This window comes from Phascolarctos cinereus, unplaced genomic scaffold (genome assembly GCF_003287225.1).
Source record: "Phascolarctos cinereus isolate Bilbo 61053 unplaced genomic scaffold, phaCin_HiC Scaffold_726;HRSCAF=1367, whole genome shotgun sequence".
NCBI classification, from domain to species: Eukaryota; Metazoa; Chordata; class Mammalia; order Diprotodontia; family Phascolarctidae; genus Phascolarctos; species Phascolarctos cinereus.
Genome location: NW_027556098.1, coordinates 351,896,014 through 351,914,353, shown reverse-complemented (window position 1 = coordinate 351,914,353; position 18,340 = coordinate 351,896,014). Strand labels below are relative to the sequence as shown.

Genomic DNA, 18,340 nt, shown 5'->3' with positions numbered 1-18,340 from the left:
TGTGGTTTAGTCAATCTGTGGAAATGGTTTTACTGGGGTGTGGCTGGTGTATGTGCTATAGCCTCTTGGAGCCACAGGTGAGTGTTGGGGGGCAGGTGGAGAGCAAAGGCAGAAAGCAGGCCTGAAAAAGCCTCAACAAGCCCTTGCACCAGAGATGCTAGTCCTCCTTAACACCCAGAGTTGTATAATATTTTACTCATGGTAAAACAGTTAAGAATAATTAGTGTCATAGATAGATGAAAATCAAGGCCTTCTGGACTCCAAGTCTAATACTCTGTTCATTACACATATATTGTTGTCTTTATGCCCATTTCACGTACTTAAGTTTGTAACAATAGTGGTTGGGTAGCGTTGATGTGGAAGGTGTAACTGTACTGCAGACACTTCATATCACTGCATTCTTTTCTCTTCCTCCTTTCAGTCTATAGATTTTATCAAGCCACATTATGATACTACTAGTGTGGTATGCTACTTTCTTAGACTAGGCCTCTCAGCTCCATGTGGTCAGTCAGTCAATAAACATTTTTTAATTGCCTACTCTAAGCCTTCTATTACTTTCCAAAGTTTCCATTCTAGGAAAAGTCAGGAGCACAACCTCAGTAATTTAGATGTCCCAATTAAGAAAATTTTCTAATGTTTACAAAGAGGTTTGGCTCTGTCCTGATTTAAATTTATGTTTATCTCTTAATAACCCATCACCTGATGATAAAAGATAAAGCAGAATTCAGGTTATGGAAATGTTTGGGTAAAAAAGCCAGTAGATTTTCCATAGTCTATTAACAGACAGGTATCATGAGGGAGAGTAGGGGAAGAGTAGACCTCTTATGGAACTTCCCTGAATCCTTGAAGAGGTGGGTACAACTGGTGGATTCTACTTAAGGCCTCTTGGCTCCTATAGCAGCCTTTTTCTACCACAATTCAGCCCTTCCTTCTCTTTCATCTTTTCCTTATGTCCCCTTTACCAGAATGTTTCTGGCTAAGCTCTCTAAGGCTTAGGCAGGACTGGGAAGGTTAAAAGTTTCTTCCTGAAAGTCAGACGTTGAGACCTCTTTTCTTCTAGCAATTACCACAGTGTCTGGCACAGGGCAGGCATTTAATAAATGTTTATTGATTGACTGTTGATTGATTCCTCTTAGTCACTTTCTTTACCTGTACGTATCTCTTTAAGAACTCTGGGGTATGACTTTATTCTGTCATCTGTCTCAAGGATCCCCATAGTGCCCAATTGCTCTCAAAACTAAGAAGTGAATGCTTTTCCCTTTGAACTGTAAATCCCAAGATGTCAGTCAGTCCTCCAATCCCTAACATGAGCGGTATTTGGTAGCTTAAAGTAGATTAAAGTTATTCTCTTTTTGCTTAAAAGAAAAAAAAGTTGTTAATAATTACAATGTCTTTGAAACCAAGTCTATGCCCAGGAACTTCCCTGATAAGAACTTTATTTCCATGAAAAAAAAAATGAATCTGGTCTATGATATAATTTACATTATGATCATTTCTAAGATTAAGTTGCTGTAAAAGCTGAACTGATGTGAAATGCATAGTACATATAGAGAACAAGTAGAACCTAATGGAAATGACTGCAAGAGGCTATGACTCAGAGAATTAAACTAGTATGAGAAGTCTGTCTGCTCAGAATATGACATCATGACCCTGATTCTCTAAAATATTCAGTATATTAGAGCTTACCCAAATGACAGACACTAGTATCTTTGTGCAAATCTTATAAAACCAACACTTAAAGTCACAGTGAACGTGATAGGATGTTGCTGTGTGTGGCTAGTGTTCTTTTTCTAGCTTCTCCTGTTCAGCATTCAATCATAGAGAATACCCTGATAAGCCTTCTACGGATCTCCTTTGTCTTGATGGAATAGATGACAGGATTGAGCATGGGAGGGACAAAGAGGTAGACAAGGGACATTAGTGTATACACATATGGTGGTGCATATCTCCCATATCGATGAACCATGGATACCCACCATGGGCACATAGAAAATAAGTACTGCACATATGTGAGACACACAAGTGTTGAGAGTTTTAAGCCGCTCTTCTTGGGAGGCAATGGCCAGCACAGAGCGGAGGATGAGAAGGTAAGAGAGGAGGATGAGTGCAGAATCCAGGGCAAAAGTACAGATGACAACGACAGACCAAAGATGTTATTGATAGTAATATCCCCACAGGGTAGACGGATCAGGTCTGGGTGAAGGCAGTAAGCATGGGACAAGATGTTGGCTTTACAGAAAGGCAGACGCTTCAGAAGGAAGGGCAAAGGAAAAACCACACAGAAGCTTCGGATACCAATGAACAGGCATGTTTGTGCAACTCGAGCATCAGTGAGAATGGTAGAATATCTCAGTGGGTTGCAGATAGCCACATAACGATCAAAGCTCATGGCTAGTAAGATCCCAGACTCCATGAAAGAGAAGAGGTGGATGAAGAACATCTGTGCCATGCAGACATCAAATGCAATCTCCTGGGTATGGAAGCAGAAAGTGGCTAACACTGAGGGCAGTGTGGACAAGGACACACCAAGATCATTGACTGAAAGCAGGGACAAGAAATAGTACATGGGTTGGTGCAGACTTTGCTCCTCTTTGACAATGAAGAGAATTAGGCTATTTCCCACAATAGAGACAGTGTAGAGGACTCCAAGGAGAAGGAACATCCAGTGTTGGGAGTCTTCAAGCCCTGGGAGGCCTGTTAGAGTGAAGAGAGGTGACCTGTGCCATTAGTGGAAGAACTTCCCATCCTGGGAGTTTTGTTCAAGCTATACAGTCAGATTTCATGGAAAGAAAAGGAAAGGTAGGTCATTGTTGATCAGATCCCTCAGTCTGGCGTTAAAGACTGCTATAATCTAAAACTACTCTATTTAAATTTATATCTCATTGTGTTGCTCAGCATATACCTTCTATTCTAGTGAAGTCAATCTCCGCAATATGTCCTATCTTTCACTTTTTGCCAACACTTAGAATAATTTCCCTTAATCTTTCAGTCAATCCTTGTTGATTACCTTCTTTAAGGCAGATTTACAACTCAACTCATGTAGGAAGTCTTTCTTGTTCACTCTAACTATCCTCTGTGGATCTTGTGGCCTTCCTGTTTCTCCCTTTCTTTCCCTTTTCTCCTAGTTAGCACTTCATTCTTGTTCCCCTTGCCCTCCTTGTCTTCTCTTCCTCCTGTTACTCCCTTACTCCTTTTTTTCTCTTCCTTCTTTCCTCAGCTCCTTCCTGAACCACAGAAAGCCACACCTTGACTGTTTTCTCACTCTCTAATTGACCTTTACCTCAAACCCTCTCTGAAGCTGAGGAGAGTGAAGACTTCCTCTGCTGCCAGAATTTCTGCAGTCTCCAAACTAGAATGTGCTAAAAACAAACAAACAAACAAACAAAAACAAACAAATTAAAAAACCTCTTTAGCGAACTGAGTTAGTTATGTCTAAAAAGCATTACTCCTAAACTTAGGAGAAATAGCCTCAAAAGTAAGGCTCAGAAAATTATAGTTATTCAATCTCAGAGCTGGAATCATAGGATCTCAGATTTTTGAGCTGGTAGGGACCTTAGTAACCATTTTACCCAAGCCATAGCCCCAAATGAATCTCCTCTTCACCATACTTGAAAAGTAATCATCCAAGTGTTATGTAAAGATGTGTAATGAGGAGAACCCCATTACCTCCAGCAGTTTTTCGATAACTTGAATGATGAAATTTTTCCTTATACCAAGCATTGCATCTTCCATCCACTATTCCTGCTTTCTGGGCCAAGCCAAACACAGCTAATGCCTCTTCCACATGACCCAGTCTCTTGATCATTTTAAGACAGATATCATGCTTACATTTTCTCTTGTCTAGGTAAACACTTCTAGATTTTAAACTGAACCTCCCATGGCCTGAACTTGAGGCCATTAACCATCCTGGTTGTCCTTTTCTGGACACAATATACAGCTTAACAATATCTTTAGTAAGCTATGATGTATAGAGCTGAACACAGTACTCATGATATAACCTAATCAGGGAACAAGAATATCACCTCCTTCTTCCTAGTACACTGTGCCGGTTGAGCTTGAAGTCTACTAAAACCCCAGATTTTTTTCAAATGAATTACTGTTTAATGATGTTTCATACATCATATACTTGTGAAGGTAATTTTAATCCTTGTGTGAAACTATTTTTCCCTTATTAAACTATTTTCTTTTATTGTATTTTATTTATATTTATTTATCTTTATTTGGATCAACATTTTTGTCCATCAAATTCTGGTTTTGATTCTTTTTTTATTATTTTTAGGTTTTTTTTTTAATTTTTAGGCAACTGGGGGTAAGTGACTTGCCCAGAGTCACACGGCTAATAAGTGTTAAGTGTTTGGTCTGAGGCTGGATTTGAACTCAGGTCCTCCTGACTTCAGGGCTGGTGCTCTATCCGCTGCGCCACCTAGCTGCCTCTTTTTTTTAATTCTATTATGCATACTGGTAGTTATCCGTTACTGCTTTGTGTCATTTGTATGATGGATAAGCATTTCATCTATGCTTTTATCTATGACACTGATTAAAATGTTAAACAGTACAGAGACAAGCATAGATCCATGGATCACTCCACTGCAAACTTTGTAGTCCATGTGGACTAATGCAACAACCTCTTAATTGATTTCCTTGTGTCATATCTCTTCCCACTACAATTAATTCCTCTTCTTAGTTATCAAAATGATTTTCCTAAAACTCATATCTAGCCATGCCACTCTTCATTAAAATCCATTCATCACCAAATACCTCTAGAACAGAGATTCTTAACTTTTTTTTCTGTCACAGATCCTTTTTGTAGTCTGGTCAAGCTTATGGACACTTCTCTGAGTGATGTTTTTAAATGCAGAAAAGTTAAAAAATGTAGCATTACAAATAAGACCATTGATACTGAAATATAGTTAGGAAACACTTCATAAAATAACAAGTTTATAGCTCCCAGGTTAAGAAGTCCTGCTCTAGAAGGAAATATATGCTCCTTTGTTTTACAGTTAAAGTCCTCTACAATCTAGCGCCAACCTAATTGGCACATCATTTTTCATTTTTTTACAAGGTGAATTGTAATCTAATCAAACTGATCTTACTTTCCCTTATGCATGGCAAGGAACTTGAATTCATAAATGGAAGTTGAGTGCTCTCTAATTATGTCCCTACTTGTTTTGTACTTTTTTTCCTGTCCAAAGACATTCATCTTGGCAGAGAAAGAAGAAGCAAAACTAAAATTGAACATCTCCGAGTTTTCTCTGTTGCCAGTTATTCCTTTCTCAATCCTCCTTTTTCGTCCAATATAACCCAAAACACAGAAATCAGCAGTAGACCAAAAAAAAAACAACTTGAGTTGTCCTTAGTTTTCTTCATCATGCTCATCTCATTTGGGGCATTAGTATTCTTCTTTCTTTTTTTTTAGTCTCCATATTCCTGTTATGTTATCTCTCCTTCTTTTATTCATATATAAAATCTTTGGCACCTTAGAAGTAATCTAGTCCAACTGGTTCATGAACAAGAATCACCTCCAGAATAACTCCAAGTTGTCATGAAACTGCTACTTAAATCTCCCTAATATAGAGAAATGACTGATTCCAGAGCCAATTCATTTCAATTTTGGACAATTATTATTGTTTCTGAGTATTCCTTATATTGAAATAAAATCCCCTTTTCTTTCTGCAACTTCCACCAATTTTTTCCAGTTCTGTCCTGTGCAGTCAAAGAGGATAAATCTAATCCCTCCTGCACAGAACAATACTTCTAATGTTTGCAGAAAGCGATCTTTTCTACCCTCTTCCCACTACCCCAAGTCTTCTCCAACCACACAATCCCCATTTGCTTCAATGCATCCTACCATATCATGGCTGCTAGTGTGCTCATTACCCTAGACATCTTCCCCATCTGAATATGCTCCATCTTCTCAATGTCCATCCTCAAACGTGGTGCCCAGAAATGAAGATATTTCAATTTACTAAAACATAGAGCTTTTCCTCTCCTTTAACTGCTTATGAATCTCATTCCCACCTCCTTCTCTCTCTTTCAGGCTGGTACTATAGTATTTCTTTATATTCACAGAATATAGATAAAGTTTCATCTTCATATCATTTCAGCCTCTTTTTCCTTTAGGTATTATTTCAGCATAGACTCTGCCTGGTTCATATGGATAAAAACAGCTGCTATATTTTGGAGATTTAGAGCTAAACTTTTCTATGGTTCCCTTACTGGGAAGACTTCAGAAAGGGCTTTTCATTTTTAACACAAGTCAGACTGGACAACTCTAAATTCTGTGAATGTAGTCGATACTTGCCCAATCCTTAGCCTTTATTCCAGCTATTCCTTATCCCTGGAAGGTCCTCAGTGCCCACCCATTTCTGTACTGGTCAAAATCCATGATTTATTTAGGTCTCAGTTCAAATGCTCCTTTACCTTTGAAACCTTCCATGACTCTCTAACCAGCAGTATTCTCACCCTCCTATATTCTCCCATAACTCTTTCCGTTAATTATGACTTTTTAATCACATCTTTCCTTGTTTTCTCCTCAAATCTATTCCTGCTTTCTCCCATCTACTAGGCTGTAAGCTCCATGTGGACAGGGACCATTTTTTGTATATCTCCAAATCTCTCCTAGTACCCAGCAAAGGACAGTGCACACAATGAACTGAATGGAAAACCTCTGAGTAAGGGACAGAGTGATATAATGCTTTGCTAATAATAATTCACATTTCTATGATGCTTTGAGGTTACAAAAAGCTTTCCTTACAACTATGACTAGATTTTTGAATACCATATGGACATCATCATTATCTCATTTTAATATAGCACATTAGAGTTCAGAAGTCCTTTCTCATAATAGGAGCAGCAGAAGTTTTATTATCTTCATCCCACATATGAGGAGATGATGAGCAATTTTTCCACAGTGCTAAGGCTAATCCTTCAGGTGCCAGGATAAGCAGACCTATCTTTTAGGAAGACAGCTCTGGTAGAATGTGCAATGTGGATGTAGAGGTGGAAGACAGCTTTATATAGGAGGCTCTTTCCAATTCCTAGAATGATTCTGCAAAACATGATCTCTGACTCCATAACTGAAGGATGCTAATCTTATGGGGGCAGGATTGGGCTTCAGAGGAAGAGGTCCAATGCTTTTCTAAAGGAGAACATCACAGGGTTAAGTGCTTGGAGGATCATAGGGTAATAGATTTAGAGCTGAGAGAGATCTTAAATACCATTTAACAGATCAGGAAACTAAGGCCCAGAGAAGTTACATACTTGTTCAGGGTTACATAGCTGGTAAGTGTCTGGTTCAGAATTTCAGCTCAGGTCTTTCTGCCTCCAAGTCCAGATGTCTTGAGCATGCTATGAGAGCTGGAGGAAAACAAGAGAGGATGTATGATGCAGATTCTTTCACAGAACAATAGATGTAAAGCTAGATGGAGCCTCAGAAACCATCTAATCTCATTTTACAGGTGAGGAGACTAAATCCAAGGAGTCAAATTGAGTTGTCCAGGTCAAAGAGGTAGTATGAATTGGAGACAGGATTTGAACCAACAGCCTCTGACTCCAAAGTCTAGTGTTCTTTCAACTACCAACCACATTGTCCCCTCTTTCTTGTTACCATACAGCACAACAGAAATTTCTCTGTCACAATAATATTTCTTATTTTTAGGCTATGAGGATGTGGAAGATTCCTGGTCCCTTCATCAACAGGCACTAATGAATTGGATTCTCCCTAACTTCTATAGCATTTGTCTCCCAGCATTAAGCACGGTGCCTGGCACATAGTAGGAAATTAATAAATGCTACTGATCGATCAATTACTACAGTCATTCTCCTGAGTGAAGCAGAAATATTTTAACCCATTGCCTCATATGCTAATTCTGTCATTGCCATCCAGACACATGCAAAACTCCCCACATTAACAGAAAATGTATACTCTGGAGGAGTTTGCTGAGAGACTAGGCAGGAGTAGCAGGCAACACTCACATCTATAGGACCCAGATCCAGGGAGGTAAATGGTCCCACTGGCCAGAGCTCTTGGGAGTGCTGTTTTCAATTCTGGGCACTATATTTTAAGATAGATGGTGAAAAACTTATATGACCAAGGGAGTGCCTTTATCTGGTGAAGACCAGCCTTTGGCAGTCTATGGTACATGGCTCCAAATATGTAAAGGACTTTCATGTCAAAGAGGAAGTAAATATTTTGTGAGGCTCTGGATGGGAGAAATAGAACCTCTAGGTCAGAGTTATAAGATTATTTTTTTTTGGCTTGACCTAAAAGCAAACCTGTAACTATTGGTGTTGTTCATGAATGGAATTGACTCCTTCAATAGTGAGTGAGCTATCCATCACTGTGAGTAGAGATTGGATGAGAACCCAGGAGGGGTCCTGCAGAGGGGAGCTTTGCATTGGTTAGGAACTAATCTAGATGACATTAAGGGCCTTCTGAACTTTTATCATGCCATTCTTTGATGATGTGGAGAAGTCTTTCTCACTAGTAACCTCCAAAACTATCTCTTGTCAGTCTGGGAAGATGGACTGAGGTTCCCCAGGCAAAGGTCAGTGATCCTATGGTTAGGGAGTTTGGGATCCCAGGACTTACCTACTTCATTGGAACCACTATGGCAAGGGAAGCAGGGTGTGCAATTGTTGAAACCAACACTCCTCAGACTGCTGGCTCTAAATGCCCTGAGTTTTATAGGGATGCCTCTAGGGAGTCCCCAGGCTCTGCAATTAAGCAGGCACTTAACAAATAAATCAAGAAATAAATATGGAGGGAAGGAGGGAGGAGTTTGTGGTACCTTGAGATCTATCAGGGTAAAGAACTATGACCAGGGACTTCTTAGTCTCCAATCCCAGCTCATAATCCTAAATCCCCCAGTCAGGTAATGTACTCTCTCTCTGAGCTGTGTCTTCTTCAGAAGAGCCAGGCAGAATTAAACCAATGATATTCAAAAGATCTCAGAATTTAATGGGATCTCTGAGGACATTTAGTCTAATCCATCCCTGAAGAGGAATTCCATCTACAATATGGATGTGATCAGGTCACCTCTGCTTGAGTACCTCTGGTGAAGGGGAACCCATAGTGTCCTGATGCAGCCATTCCATCATTGGAAAGATAGATATAGATGATACAAATATAGATGGTACAGATATAGAAAGAGATGATATAGATAGATATATATGTATATGTATGTATATATGTGTGTGTGTGTATGTTTATATATATATTTTTTCCTTATACTGAGATAAAAACTGCTTCTGTAGTTCCTACTGATTGTTTCTCATTCTGACCTCTGGTGCCAAGCAGAACAAAGCAATTGTTTCTTCCACTAGGCAGCTCTTCAAATAAACAAATACAATTACCATGTTTCCCCAACACACCCCTCTTCTCCAGGCTAACCACCCACTTCTTTCAGCTGTCCTAGTCACCCTGCTGCAGTCCTCTGCATCTCCTGTAGACATGCTTCAGCTTCTTTTGCTGAGTCCTGATAGTGACCAATGGAACACATGTAAGAGAGGTTAGACTGTGTTTTAAGAGGCTATTGCTATAACTCATCAGGCAGGTGAGTTTCATTTAGAAGAAAGAACAATATTGTACAGGAGCTGCATTAATGGTTCTTTCTTCTACTATAGGCCAATCTGTGAGTACACCATATTTTTGAATCCCAACAAAATGATCAACAGCTTAATGAAAATCTGACATTTCAAAAAACTATGTGGGTGACAATTTGGAATTTATACTTAGTTTGAAGTAAAGATTGAGTCTATCTGTTGGCATCTTAGCCTAAGAGGGGCTGAGTTCCTGGTAGTTGAACATGATATAGGCTGTAGAGAACTATGAGATACTTCACAGAAATCTCAAAGCATGAAAAATGGCTTGGTGAAATCCCAGATCACCAGCCTGGCCCACTTTAGTTTCACAGAAGAACATTCTCTGCTGGGTGGTTTGAGTGGTTATAGGTCTAGCAGCACCTTCATGAATGTAACCCATGAAGGAGGGAAAAAGTTCCAAAACAGCTGGCTAAGAGTTATAAGGGAACAGGGAAAGGGAAGGAATATTCCCTTGTCTTGGGGAACTTTAGGACATGGGCAACTTCCTGGCTATAAATGTATGGCTTTCCTTATCACTAGTGCAAAAATCATTTCCTTGCCCCCTTTGCCACCTTCCCCCTTCCCCACAGTCTGAGTCACTCCCCAAAAGCAGCAGTAGTGGGTCTTATACTCATTTTATCAGAGAATGGAAGAAAATTGAAATTGGAATAAAGCAAAAGTAAGTTAATGTCAAGCAGCAGTAAAATACAACAAACATTCAATCAGAAGTGAAATAGAGATCTTGGAACAACAATATCGTATATTTGGAAGATATTCCAAAGGTCACTTATTTATTACTAAGCATTCTCATTTAAGTAGAGTGCTGACATGTGAAGTAAGGATTAATTGCCTTATTAAAAGTACAAAGCATAATAATAGTAATAATGACTAATCTCCATCATCATATTTAATATAATGATCAATTAAACATTTAATGAAGTGACTCTTTTAAGGGAATGAAATCATTTTTCTGGGGGCGTGTCTATTTCTGAGAAAACCAGTTGCTGAGAACTAAATATGTCTTGACCTTTCACTGGTCTGGGTCACAGCTTTGCCTATAGTTCTGAGAGAAACATTTACTGAAGTTCAATTTCATTCAGGATTCTGAGAGAGAAATTGCTCTTTTGAATGTAACAAGCTGTAGAATAGCAGAGTGAATAGAAAACAAAGAATTCTTCAGTGATTTGCATAGATGAAGAACTTAAGGATTAGAGAACTTTTAGGTTAATAACTGGGGAAATAGGGATATCAGAACTGCTCTACAGTTATGAAACATGTCATATCACCCGATTATAGAAAGAAGATAAGAATTTGGTTACCAGCCATAAAGGAAGGTTGATTTGTTTACAGAAAGGATCCAGAGTCTTAACCCAGAGAGAAAGAAAAGAGAAGTGAAAGGGTAGATTTCAGAACTGCATTAAAGAAAGACCTTAATGCTTAATCTCCAGAGTCACTTGTTGCTTGGCAGATTGCTTGACCAATAAAAGCCTGGGATACTCTCTGCTACCATCTGCTGTTGAGAAGAAAATGACTAGAGAGAATGTATTATGCTCTCAATTATGACTTGATGCTTGAGGTAAAGAATAAAAACATACTTTCTTCTCTATTATGAACTTTTGCTAAAAAAAAATGAAGAGAAGAAAAAAAAGACAAGAGATTTTTCTCTCAACTGATGCCTGTTGGTTTTCTTGGCCTACTTTAGGATAAAGATTGTCCCCTTTTCCTACAAGAGCTTAAAGATTGTCCCCTTTTCCTACAAAAGCTTAACACCATACCAGCTGAAGACATCAGCTAAGCCTGAAGTTAGTTGCTATTGAGGACTAGCTGATCAGAGGAGAAGTTTGGAAGGAGAAAATCAGAAAAGTCACCAAGCAGATTAGCTGGCTGACATATCATGCCCAAAGTGGTGCTTCGTCAAACACATCATGGGTCTGTTCAGCCCAGTAATGGAAACATCTGCTCAAAATGGAAGCTACTAAAGTTCCTCATGTGGAACTCTTGTGGATGTTCCTGTCAGAAAGAGGGCTGTTTTATAGCTGTTATATTTAACTGTACATTCTGCTCTGGACCCATTATTGTATCCTGGACCTGCAATCATCACCTTGAATCTATGATTCCTGCCTCTTCCTTTCCCTTGTATTTTTTTTTTTGTTTGCTTGCTTGCTTTTGTTTTTGGAGGCTTTCTACTGTTGTGATGGTAAATTCTTTGTTTTCTTTTTTTTTTATTATTCTGGTCACCATATTTTCTTCTGGATGCTTTTTTTCTCTCCTTTTTTGAAAACTTGATTCAGAAATTTTACTTCAGTTTCTCTTTTTAATCCACTTCTCCTGGTTGACTTTTTTTCAAGATATGGTTTTAATCAGTGATTAAAGGTTTCTTTTTTATTTCATAGGTATTTATTTTTATTTTTTTTTAATTCATGACCTTTTTTCTACTTTATTTCAAAATATTGGTATTCTTCCTTTTTGGTGTCTAATACTGCTACTATTTAACTGTGCCCCATTCTGGTGTAAAACTTGGCTCAAAGGACCAATTGCATGGGACTCTCTCCTCATTAGAGTAGACTGATTAGTCAGTACCCTGTGCCTTTGACATGGGCAGGCAGAGTTAGTGAGAGCTAGAGAGGAGAGAGCTCTATTTTTCTGGATTTCAGGTGGCAGAAAGAAAATATGCAATTCCAATTTCTCTTTAGGTCCCAAAAAAGGAAAGAAGGATACTCTGGGAAGAAGCCAACATGTAGAATAGTTGGCTATCTCTGTATCATCCCTATCCTCAGCTTATTATTTGAGGAATTTACTCTTGGGTAAGATTTGAGACTTAGTGTCTTGGCTAAGTTGTGTTATCTAGCTTCTAATGGGAGAGCTCATTCACTTTATGTTGTCTGGTATATATTTTCCTACATATTGTTTCTATGATTTATTTTTTGCCATTGACTTGGATAAATGGGTGTATTGGTTATTTGCTACATGTTGTGTTCATTGTAGAACTGGTATTTGGTGGGAAAAGAGTCAAGCCTTAAATATATAGATTGGGATACTTTTTCCTTTCTAAGGAGAAATGCATCAGAATGAAGCTTGAACTTAAAATTTACTTTCACTAGACTTCCTTGGAGAAGGATTGGAAAGGGCAGGGCAGATGCCAAAAATAAATATTTTTGCCTCCCTGTGGGTCACATCTACACAGATCTATGTGGGCAAACACAGCATACACAGGCAAAAACAAAACAGCACCTACAAACCACATCTCTTAGACTAGGCTTTATCTTATTATTTCCCTTTTCTCCATTTCCTCTTTTAAAAAATGTTTTTATTACATATATATGTATATATGGACATACATAAATATGTACATATAGTGTGAGGCTGAGGTTGAGATAGTTATGAAATAGCTACTTTTTTATGAGAAGCTAAGTTTCGAGAAAGAATAGGATTAATGAGGATAGAATTCTTTTTTTAGATTAAGGGTAAATTTTAATGCTAGGAAGAGTTTTAGGATTAAGTAAATATAGATTTAGGTAAGCATTGGTGATATGGTAAGAATTAGTATTAGGGAGTTATATTTTTAATATTTTAAAGTTAGATTTTAAATTTAAATTGACTCTTGACTGGTACCAAACAAAGAGGATAATTTTTTCTGGAAAATTACATGGGATATTAACCACTGGTCATATATTTTAGGTGTCAGATATGAGCTCCATTACCCATATATGTACATTAGAATGTATCACTGGCTTGTTTTTAAATGCCAAGTAATATTCAGCACTATTGAAGAGTGAGAGAAGTTGCTCTTTTGAATATAACAAGCTGTAGAATAGTAGAGTGAATAGAAAACAAAGAATTCTTCGGTGATTTGCATAGATGAAGAACTTAGAGAACTTTTAGGTTAATAACTGGGGAAATAGGGAAATCAGAACTGCTCTACAGTTATGAAACATGTCATCTTACCTGATTATAGACAGAAGATAATTTGGTTCTTAAGTCCTAGGTTTCCCTCTGGGCTGGTCTCCTTCATCACTCCTAAGATAACTTCCACTAAAGTTCAGGAAGGGTCAAAGATAGAGCCTGGGTGGGATGGTAGGATAGCATCTTGAACAGGGCAGCTTGGTGTGGCACAAAGAACATGGCATTGGGGGTCAGAAAGTTAGGATTCATATCTTGAATCTTCTATAACTTAGCTGCATGATTTTGGGGCATGACTTTGCTCCTCTGTGAAATAAATCTATATCAGGGGTTCTCAATGTTTTTTGGTCCCAGGACCAATTTATTTCTTTTTTTTTCTTAAAATTCTTAAAAATTATTGACCCCCCCAAAAAAAACCCAACTATTGTTTGTGTGTGTTATGTCTATTAAGGATGAATGTATTAGAAATTAAAACATCTTAGTATTATTGTTAAAATAGTCCTGACCTTTTGGACATCCTGAGAGGGTCTTGAAAATCTTCATTACCCAGAAGACATTTTGAGAGCTCCTGCTCTATCTAGATGCTCCTAAGGTATCTTCCAGTTCTGATGTAGTGTGCATCTTTTAATTTTCTCCTTTTGTGGCCACTACCCAGCATTCCTGCTGGCAAATCACCCCTTTACTTTGAGATACCAAGCACTCTGTAACATAACCAACTTTCTAGGTAAAGTATTTCCTGGGACCTTTTGGATCCTTGGTTTTCAAGCCACAAGCTTTGTCCTTTCTGTGAAATGTACTACATCCAAGCCATAGCTGAGGGACAGGTATATGGGCAGCCATATTTTGACTGACAAAGTGTGTCTTCCTCAAACTTCTAAATTCTGCTTAGGCAGCCAATCAGTAGGCATTTATGATGTGTTTACTAAGTGCCTCCTTCCTGTGGTAAGAATTAACAATATCCTCAAGGAGCTCATGTTTGAATGGGGAAGACAAAATGCAAAGAAAAACATATACACAAGATATCTACAATGTCAAAGGAAGGTAATCTTAGAGAGGAGGTGACTGGCAGTGAGGTCTACTGTGGGGGGGGGCAGGGGAGCAGGGAGAGACTGGAGAGGTCTCTTCCAAAAGGTGGGATTTAGGATGAGTCTTCAAGGAGACAAGGGAAGCCTGGAGACTCAAGTGAGGGGGGAGAGCATTCCAGGCACAGGTGACTGCAATGTATAAAACATTCCAGAAACATCATTTCTGGGGAATTAATTATTTTATTAATTATGCTACTGGATAATTAATGAAAGGGATCAGTAGCACTTTTAAATGCCAAAGATCCCTCATGGAACACATTGAACCCTTGGAAGAGTGTTTGTTCCTGAGGGTGGTAATCAACTCTGATTGGTTAGCAATTAATGAAAAGAATGAATATTATACTGAGAGGTAGACCCATTCTAATGAGAGTTGGGGAATGTGACTTTGATGACTCTCACTGTCAGACAGCTTCCCAACACTTCTACCCTAGGACAACCTAGACAAAGGATCTTACCCCACCCCCTCATCAGAGTCTGCCTGAGTGGAACAAAATGGGCCAGAATTCACCTTACATTAAATTATTTGTAAGGTTCTCTAGTTGGCCAAGGTGGCACACACAGGGATTTGGACAATCTCATCCATCAACAATGACCTTCAGAGTCTGAACAACATATGGGTGTCTGAAAAAAATCCTGGTCCTAACTGAGTAATTAATTATTAAAATAAGAGAGGAATAATCATTTCTTTCATGACAGTTAGTAAACTGGCATAGAGTAGAAGAAATAGAGTACTGAGGGCAAAGAATAGCAAGTAGGACAATGTAGATGGTAGAGTTTACTTAAAGAAGAATACTAGAGAAGATTGCACAGTGCTTATTATTGTTTGACCCTCATACTACTCCCAGGGCACTTCTTTTTAAAAAGTCCATCTACAATCTAATTTAATGACTGTTGCTGGGCTAATGTTCCTAGGTCACTTGCATTTTGACCTTAGGCTCTCCTGGGGATGGAAATATTGTATTTCCTGAGAATTGACTATCAGTAGTAAGAAGTAGTAGGGATGCTGGGCAGAAGCCTTTCCTTGGTTACAGTGATAGAGTGTCAAGTGTTGAGGACCATAAAGAAGTGTGTGTGTATGTGTGTGTATTCAAATGAGATTATTGGTTGAGTATGATGAAGCTCACAGAGAACAATGAACCATGATTTATCAGTGAAATGGGGACCTGTAGTGGATATCTATTTGCTTGGAGCTGGTGATAAATTCGGTGACACAAGGTATTTATAAAGCATTCCATGCGTTTAATAAATTTATTAAATGTCCTTTTCCAATTAGATACTTAGTGAAGTAAGTGTATTGAAATGGGAATCAAGAGTCCTGAGTTCTAGTATTGGTTCTGCCACATACAATTGGGAATTTTCTTTATTTCTCTCAGACTCAATTTATTAATCTATGGTTTGTACTAGAAGGTCTAATGGAATGAGCACCACTGCTGGAGTTCAAGGACCTAGATTCCAAACTTGCCTCTGAAGCTTATTACCTTTACAACCTTTTACAAGTCACTTATCCTTCTGAGGGCTCAGTTGCCTTAGCTGTAAAATGAAATGGCTTGACTAGAAGACCTCTGAGATTTCTTCCAATTTAAAATCTATGCCTCTTTGACCTTATGATCATACTTCTTTTGATTTCCTCTACTTCTGTAAAGAGTTCCATGTGGCTTCCAGGCAGATTTGTGAATAGGTAGACAAGTACTCTATTTGGACTATTTCCCAGAATGCTTTGGGACAATGGGCATGATTACTGAGAAAGAAACCAGAAGATGACTTTTCTTAGGGATATACATGAGGAATGTCTCTACTCATGAAAGGTTTTAAAAGAGGAGAGACAAAGGAATTTTTAAGAAAAGATGAAACTTGACAGAAAGAACAGTGAGCAGTGGTGACTGGTGCTTCATGAATCATGTCTCATCTGAACCTGAGGAGTTTATATCACTATGGAGCATGAGAGCCTGCACCCTTACTGATACATTCTATGAATGCAGCCCTTTGTATAATGTACTCATCTAGTGACAAGACACACTGCTACCCCAAGCAGTGAGGTACAAACATCATTTGTGTTCACTACATGAGTGTGTCTAACATTCTGTCAATTCCCTACCCCACACCACTACATAATAAGGTGCTTCTGGGGAGCTATGAACTCATAGTCCTAGTTATTTGGTAATCAGAAACATTTTGAAGATATATTGACTTGTCATTATGTTTAATATATTTTTATGCTATGTGTTACAGTATTTTCACAATGACTCTTTATTGTTTGAGTACATTGTTCTTTTTCCACAGGATGTAAAGCCAAGTGATTTTATAACAATTGCACTGGGAGAGAGGAAATGAAGGGGACAGGCAACTTGTGACCACTAAATGCAGTAAAATAAGCTCTGATTAGGTTTTGGAGGTGTGCAAATAGCTAGAGAATAGCTAAATTCTTTAGAGCTCTATAATTCTGAATGTAAGCCTATAATTTCCCTATCTCTTGATTCTCCTCTAAAAGGGTTACTCTGATGTCTCTGTAACAGAAGATCTGACAATGAAGATTTTCCTGGTCTCTCACCATGAACTGTTCAGTGTCTCACAACCCACTTTATTTCTCTTGACAGGGATCCCTGGCCTAGAGAGCACTCAGAAGTGATTGGCTAGGCCCCTGTGCATAATGTACACAGTGGCTTTTGGGGGCAATATCATAATCCTGTTGGTAGTCTGGGTGGGGTCCAGCCTCCATGCAGCCATGTAGTATTTCCTGTCCATGCTTTCCTTCAGTGATGTGGCCATGCCCTTGGCTATACTTCCCACTGGATTTAGAACCTTCTGCCTCAGTGCTGGGCCATTCTTTTGATGCCTGCCTTGCACAAATATTCCTCATTCACTCATTCTCCAGGATGGAGTCTGGCATTCTGTTGGCCATGAATTTTGACAGCTATGTAGCCATCTGCAATCCACTGTGCTATGCCCCTGTCCTCACTAACCAGGTGATTGCTGGGATGGGCCTGGCTGTGACAACTCAAAGCTTTACAACCCTCTTTCCCTTCCCTTTCCTCGTCAGGAGGCTGCCCATTTGCAGATCCCATATACTCTCCCATTCCTACTGTCTGTACCCAGACATGATGAAGTTAGCCTATGCTGATATAACTTTCAACAGAATTTCTGGGATGTTTCTGTTTGAACTGGATCTATCCTTCATTATCATCTCCTATGTTATGATCCTTCACTTTGTGCTGATCATTGCCTTCCACGAGATGTTCAAGGCTCTCAACACAAGTGTGTCACACACCTGTGCTGTGCTTATCTTCTACATACCCATGATTTGTATCTCCACTGTGCATTGCTTTGGCAAACATGCTCCTTGGTATGAGCATGTGCTCATGTCAAACATCTACCTTTTTTCTGTCCTGTTCCAAATTCCATTATCTATAATGCCAAAACAAAGGATATCAGACAAAATATTGTTCTAATGTTTCACCAATTAGGCATGTGACTTACTTGATTTAAATGTTGTGGGACTGACTGCTTTGGAGGTCATTAGTAACACTGTCATCATTATAATCCATAAACATTGATAAGTGCTTATTCTGTGTAGGATACTAGGGAAAGAAAGACTCATACAGTATAGACATCTTTGGATGAGCTTATAGTTTAATAGAGGAAGTAGGATATGTGTATAAATGAATAATTAGTCACACAAGGGAGCATAAGAAAATGTCATATTAGTGATACAAAAAATAAGTGCTTCAGGTCTTCAGAGAAAGGAATAGTAGGGGAAGACGTTCTGGAGAAATAGA

At 38.7% G+C, this 18,340-nt stretch overlaps 2 pseudogenes; one reads left to right on the top strand and one right to left on the bottom strand.

Annotated features, from left to right (window-relative positions):
• Positions 1-1,804: 1,804 nt before the first annotated feature.
• On the bottom strand, positions 1,805-2,745 carry LOC110195057 (olfactory receptor 51I1-like; annotated as a pseudogene).
• A 14,346-nt stretch (positions 2,746-17,091) lies between these two features.
• LOC110195058 (olfactory receptor 51I2-like) lies at positions 17,092-18,036 on the top strand (annotated as a pseudogene).
• Positions 18,037-18,340: the final 304 nt, after the last annotated feature.